The sequence below is a fragment of the Egretta garzetta genome, unplaced genomic scaffold (assembly GCF_000687185.1).
Source record: "Egretta garzetta isolate BGI_Z169 unplaced genomic scaffold, ASM68718v1 scaffold168, whole genome shotgun sequence".
Classification (NCBI taxonomy): Eukaryota; Metazoa; Chordata; class Aves; order Pelecaniformes; family Ardeidae; genus Egretta; species Egretta garzetta.
In genome coordinates, this window is record NW_009260675.1 from 1,852,267 (window position 1) to 1,859,476 (window position 7,210).

The window sequence follows — 7,210 nt, forward strand, 5'->3', positions numbered from 1 at the left end:
GCTCCATCAACCAATGGTGAGAAGAGGTGTGGGCACGATCTGCAGCTGAGACCTGCCAAAAATAAGCCAAGCCCTATTTATCTGAATGATCTTTACTTGCTGACTTCAGAAAGCTACTTCAAAATAAAGGCTGGGATCATTTACCAATAAATAGGGCTCCTGAAATATCCCAGTAAGCGTGCATCCTTGGTAACCGACATGATCTGAGAGTTCTTCTGATCTCACATGTCTAAAATAAAACCAGAACTCATCGGTAAATTTATGTTGAAAATAGGTTTCTTTTCTTGATAAAAAGTCCCTTTTTGAGGAACTCTGTCAGGAGAAGAAAAGCCAAATAACACCACCCTTTCAATTCATACAGAAGGCTCTGAAATTCTGCCCAGCCCTCCTAAAACATACTAATCTCCTTAAAATTTCCACCGAATTTTAAGCTTGCACATCTGCTTTTCCAGCGTGCACATTTCCTGCCCCCTGGCCGGCCGGGCCACACCAGGACCAAAAAAAAAAAGGCCATGGGACGCGGGGCTTCCCCCTTCGGCCCGCCAAGCGGCTTGGGGTCAGCCATGCCTGCGCCCGGCCACAGGCCCCCCCCGACCTCCACCTGTGGGCCGCTGTCGCAGCCTGGCCTCAGCCCGTCCCCATCCCCGTGGCTCTGCCCAGCCCTCCAAGGCTGTGTCTGACCCTGGTGACCGTCCCTGGACCTGCTGGGTGCTGCAGGGATGTGCCAGGAGGGTGAGGGCCCTGTCCTGCCTCCCCACCCCAGCCTCCATCTCCTGTCTCCAGGAGCAGCACCCTGCACTGCCACTGAGGAAGCCACGTCCACATCTCCCCTCGACCCCAGGGTGTACAAAGTGAAACACCACTCTTAACTGCTGAAGAGGGGCAACTGTGCTGCAAAAACATGATTCGGGTGAAAGTATGTGCAAAAGTATGAGTTTGCTCATTAACTTCTCTGCAAGAGCTTTTGCCTCGCTAGGCATCATTTCTGGGGTCTAAAGACAAAGAACTACCCTTGCATGGTCGTGATTCACACCAGCACCTTAAGCTTCCAAATGGACAACAAAAGGCATGTGAAAATCAACAATGCCGGTCCTTAGGCTCTCAGAAATGTTTGCATGATAAAAATCACATACTTTCACTGTGAGCTGAGTCAACTGCTGCTGTCAACTAGCTGCTGCCGCTTTAAAGAAAAAAAAAATGTTGATAAACATCAGGAAATACTGCAAATTTCACTGTGCTTTTTGCTCCTTAGGAGCAAACAAGGTACTGCGAATAGCGCAAGGCATTAGTTTCCTAAGGGAGAAGGGGTTAGAGAAGATAAGCTGCCTTCTTTGGCAAGCAAAGATATTGTAGCTGTAAGCTACTAAATTAACTTTGAACTCTCCCAAGATCTTGGATCGGTATAATACAATACGAAGAATGTTCCACTCCTTGACCAATTTTTGGCCTGGAAAAAGAAAAGGAAAGAACTAATAAAGCATAGTCTGGTCTCAAACAAGAAATTCATTGCTGCAAAAGAAAAAAAAGATCCACTAATACAAAATGTGCTCTGAACTACTGAAGTAAAATATTTATAACAAATGTGTTTGCTCACAGTATAACTGAATAAGCCACAATGCGGCTTTACATTTTGGGTAAGGCAAATCTGTTTGGACATATAAATCTATTTTTTTTCCACAAAATTTAAAAAATACATGGTAGGTTTAGTACCATAATGCATAAAGGCTTCCTGTGGTGCAATTACTACACAATAAAACTCGGATGTGCTACTTTAAAAGGTCAAGGAAAAGTAACGTTGAATTTTTGAAACCATTTCAGCTACTTTCAGAGAAAGGTGACAAAAATAACAAGATCTTTTTTTCTTTGCATGATAGTTTACCTTGTCAGGATTCTTCTCTCTCAGTATCAACATTTTAACCTCTGAGAAATATGGGAAGTTGACAGAACTCTCTCTCTTCTCCTATCAAATGCAGCATGACTATATGATATGCCATCTAATAACTCTAAAACCCAGAATTACTCCACACACATATATTATTGCAGACATTCATTGAGCATGCTTCTAATCTACTCCCAAGAAAAAGTGAGTAAAGACTCCATGTGTAGCTTTCCACTGAGAGATTAAAGAACATGGACACTCACAGGATCCTCCTCCTCATCGCTAACTCCAGGGAGACAATATATTGCTTTTGGTGTAACCTGTCTTTAGTCCTTGAATGAATAATTTGGATCAGTGTTAGGATATGACTGTATGCAAAGAATAGACTTTCTCATTTAACCCGCACAGACATAGCAGAAATGGCTCTTGACGAAATCATTCTAGGAAGAATTATTAATTCATAAGAAATTAGGATGAGTATTGGTTACATAGGCATGGCAGCAAAAAAGACTTTCAAGGAAGAATTTGAGGAATAACAAGGAAGTGAGACATTTAAGGAAACTCTCTTACTGATGAGTGGAGCAGACAGCATACGAGAAAGAAAGGATTGTAAACAAGGAATTTATAGCTGTGGACCATGACTATGTTTCCATGTATGCAATACTTTCAGTGAGTGTGTTAGTCTGCCGGACATCATACGACTGCTGACAGGTGAAATCCTGGCTCTGATAAAAGGAAAAAAAAAAATTCCATTTGAGCAGCCATCCTGCTGCCCACCAACAGCATGATGCACACTGTGACCCTCATCATGGAGACACCACTGCCAGATCAAGGCATGGCTGTTGATGTCGTTGAAAGCGAGGGGTTTTGACTTATGCAGCTGCCTAGACACCACCTCCTTCACCCAGGGCTTCTCATAGTTCTTTGACTGAACGTATAAAGAGTCCTTTCTGAACTACTCAGTAATTCTTTCCAGGTTCAAAGAAATTTTGAACAAAGTGATCAGATACGTGGGGAGGCTCCCTGAAATGCTGGTTTTTTTCCAAGGTATCGTTATTCTGTCTGCTTTTTTTATGAAACATCACTCTTACTCTAAGATGAGCCAAACTTTACGCTTACTGAAACAGACATAAATAAGCAGTGCCTTCAAGCATGGGAAATGCCTCAAATTAAGTTGTTCTAAAATAGGATTTCAACATTTCTATTTGGGGCATCTCTTCAGCAGAGCTATTTCTGAAGCAGCGTGCAGGTAAGGAGTCTGGTATTTCCAGGAAGAGATGGAATCACTTTGCATGCACTAAGTAATGTGGCAGAAGAAACCAGTAGGTCAGACTGACGATTCACTCCTAGATCCTCTGGGCAGTACGTATGCACTACTACGTTTTGCACACTGTGATCCTAGTGCTTGCATTCACGGTGGACATGCCCAGCAGGATGGGCTGAGTGATTACTCCACCCTGGCTTCTTTCAGCCTGGAAATCCTGGGTTAATGTAATGTCCTCCTGTTTCAACCAGAGAAAAGTTTCCAAATGGAATAAAAGAGGACACATCTGGGAAAACCTGGATGTAAGATAGCCACAGAGCACTGACACATTTTGACTTAGAGCATTAGCTTAGGCACCTGTGCCAGCAATCTGATTTCACTATGAAGTCAATAGAAAGAAGTGCACAGTACTGTTGGCTTTACCCTTTCTTTTTAAGGATTGTTGCTCCTCTCTCTCTGATGCCACTCCCCCTAATATATCCCTTTACAATGTCACAGAAGCTGAGAAAATTCTATCTCATGCACCACTCTGATGCTATTTTCTTTCTCTATAAGTATCTCTAGACATCTATATATGTTCTCCTTTCTAACAGTTGTGATCTGTTACTTGTAGTTATTTTCGAAAGTATTATTCTAACTTACTCTCTCTAAATTTTCTTTTATCTGACAATCATTCCCTTTTTTTCTGGGATTCCATTGCTCCCACCAGAATACAGCTTGGGGTAAAAAAAAAAAAAAAGTCGTTTTCATTAGGGGCAGTTTAAAAAATATACTAAGGGGGCACCAGTAAAGTAATCAAATGTTACAAAACTACTTAGGAAGATGTGTGCTTTGGGAAAGAGAAAAGAAAAAAATCAGCATTAGCAGAAGATATATTCCCTCTGAAAAGAAAAAAAACAATAATCCAAGAATTATATTCCAGATGAGAGGGAAGAAATCTGCAAACTTGGCTAAACTTTGGGTAGTTGACACAACTTAATTTTATTTAGGCCAGATGAATATTTAAATGTACAGTTTAGAATAGTTCCAAATTTGGGGCCTTTAACATCGCCAGTCAGTGTATGCCAAAGAGCTCTAAAGATAACTGGAGCCTGATCCACCCCATCTGGCTGTCTCTCCTAATATTTCCATGCTGGGATTCCTCTTCCTCAGTTCTCTTCAAGCCTGCAAACGGCATTCTCTCCTCTCGCCAGAGACACCATTTCTTCTTCCCCAGTCCTCAGATATCCTAAACATCCTCCTCCTTTTTCCTCCTCTCGCTTCTTTCTTTGCTCAGAAACATCCATCTCCCGAACAGCGAACAGCAGCCTGCCGGGCAAGTCATCCAGTCAAATGCTCTGAGTTCCCCTCTTTCTCTCTCCCTCCTCCCTGGCTTTCTCCTTAAATCTCATTCCAGTTTCTTCCTATGTGCAGTTTCACTCATTCAACAACACATCTCCAGCAGCTGTAACTCATTCACATACGGCTGTCAAACTCAGCAACTCCGCTCGTCTCATTACAGGCAGTGCCATGACTTCTAAGATCTGGTCCCACAGACTTCAATAATTCATAGCAGCTTTTTTTAATGCAAGCTAATAAAACACTGCATAACATTAGTGCATTGATCTGCGTAAGAAACACTAGAAGATTGCAATGTGACAAAGAAGTTTACAATATAAAGAATACAACTGCCAGCAACCCACCTGCCATTACTCAGGTGCTGCTGCTTCCCACGCACCCCTACTTTGTCACTTGGCAAACACACTCAACCAGAGCTGTCACCGTGAGGAGCGAGCCCCCCCTTCCTCCCACCCCCAGCTGCCTGCTCCCAGTCCCGTGCCAGCCCAAGTTCTGATGAATACCAGCGGTGGTCTGATCCAGGCTAAAGTCAGCTCTCACCCCTCTTCTCTTTTGGGGGACTGATTAGTTTGAACAAGTAATTTTCCAGTTCAGTTCACCACACGACTACAGAAAGACCTGTGCTGGCCAAGGGAAGAGAGTGGCATACGGGTGGAAAATGGGATAAATATTTTGGTGGCAATGCAGATCTAATTTTTCATGGAAACATGACCAAACTTCCTCATTCACATCCACCGGGGTGTTGCATCTCCTATGCAGCCAGCACCTTAGGAACTGTTAAATCAGGGAAATTGGACCTCCAAGCAGGCTGATTAACTCTTCCAAGATACTCTGGGAAAAACAGCATGTGGAGATGCAAGCAGCCGTGACCAGAGTGCACCCACTAACCAAGGCCGCTCAAACAGCTCTTCGCTATACCTCTGAGTTAACACCGCAGCCTGCAGTCTACAAGCAAGAACATGAAGGAGAACAAAATAGCCCATGCTATAGCTGAAGCTCAGGTATCGTGCTACGCACTCTACAGCACAGCTTCATAAAAGGAAGAGTCATACCACAAATGCCGCCTTTTTGTGTCAACTGATCGCAGTGATTTCATTACTGGGCCTAAAACACTTGCATTGTCACCAGCCTGCTCTGGTTTCACAACAGCGCGTGGTGGTTACCATCATCCATTTAGCACTACTCAGCAGCATGATGTTTCTGTCAAAACATGGCAAAGAAAAGTAGCACGTGACACTTGAAGTCCTCACTCGCGTCCTTTCCCGTGGGGCTGTGGGTCCCCAGCCTGCCACCTCTTGCTCGGCCATGATGTGGAGAGACCAACCGGCCCCGCAGACCGATGGGCAAGCTCTACTGGCCAAGTGCAGCTTGAGTGTAGAATTACTGTGTGTCACAACACCTGCTGCAAAAGCCCTAGTGTTTCCCCTTTCTTAATGTATTACGCCATCCCACCACAAAGACGTAACCACAACAGGTATCCGCAAGGAGTGTGAAGTCATAAAACCAGGGCTGAAAGCTGCAGACAGTAGGATTAAAATGTGAGTAGGATAGCTTTTGGAAAAAAAGTAATCAAGGTCCCACTCGCACATGACCACAGAGCCTTAACCCATACCTGGTGGCTGAGAAAGGCAGCCACAAGCCAAGCCTCAGCAACCTCCCAGCCTGCAGTACCCAGGCCTGATCCAAAGCCTGCTCGCATTAATACCAGTCTTTCCATTAAACTCCCCAAGCTGAGTAGCAGGCAAATGTTGCACTCCCTTATATGTTCTCTCTCACTTCTTTGACATCCTTGTGACAAAGACCCAGGTATCTTAATATCTTCTCTTTACATTGACACCTCCAGCGGATAGTCACGACCACCTAACTTACCTATTTTGGGATTTAACAACTCAATTTAAACAAAAAATTATGTACAAGCATGCCTCTGATTAGTAAAATTAAGCCGTAGCTTCAACTCCTCAGTCCTCAGATGAGGTCTGTACTTAACTGAAGACATGTCATCTGCAGGTTGATTTCTCCAAGTACTCTCCGGTATCTATAGCACTGCATTTCTGTCTCACCCATCTGCCTCGGTGCTTTTCTTATTAGAGTGAAGGCGTTCTGGGGCTTGCTTCGCTATTGCTTTAACAAATTACCCCACTGGAGCAAAAGCAACAGTGGACTACTTCAAAACAACCTGACGCGCTGAAGCTTCGCGCTTCTCTGCTGAACATCATTTTGTTGAAGGCAGTAGCCTGTAAGGCTCGCAGAGATGATTTATTGGTTGTGCCTTTGAAAGGAATGATAGATAAGCCATCTGGCACAGGAAAACGCAGTTCCTCACTTTCTGGTACCAAGGAAACTGCTTTTTCCTCCTCTCTCTCCTCAGTAAAAGTCAAAAGGCGTTTTACTTACAGCATCCACTTTGACGGCTGACAGCACGACTTCCATCAGGACCAGCAGAAGCCCCAGATCCCTGCAGGGGAAGGTGGAGAAGCACGACACTGATGTAAGCTAGCACAACACGCACACGTGGTAAAACTTTGCAGTTAAAGGTGACAATACGGCTTTAAAATTCAGAGTTATTTCCAAAAGCCTGCCGAGCGGAATTACTTACTGACAAATAACAATACGTGCACTGGGGAGCTGCGAGATGTCCATTTTCGCTCCTTCCCCGCCCGGGGGCTCGGCTCAGGGCTTCCTCCCGCCGGACGGCCGCCCCTGCGGAGCAGAGAAGAGCCCTCACGTAA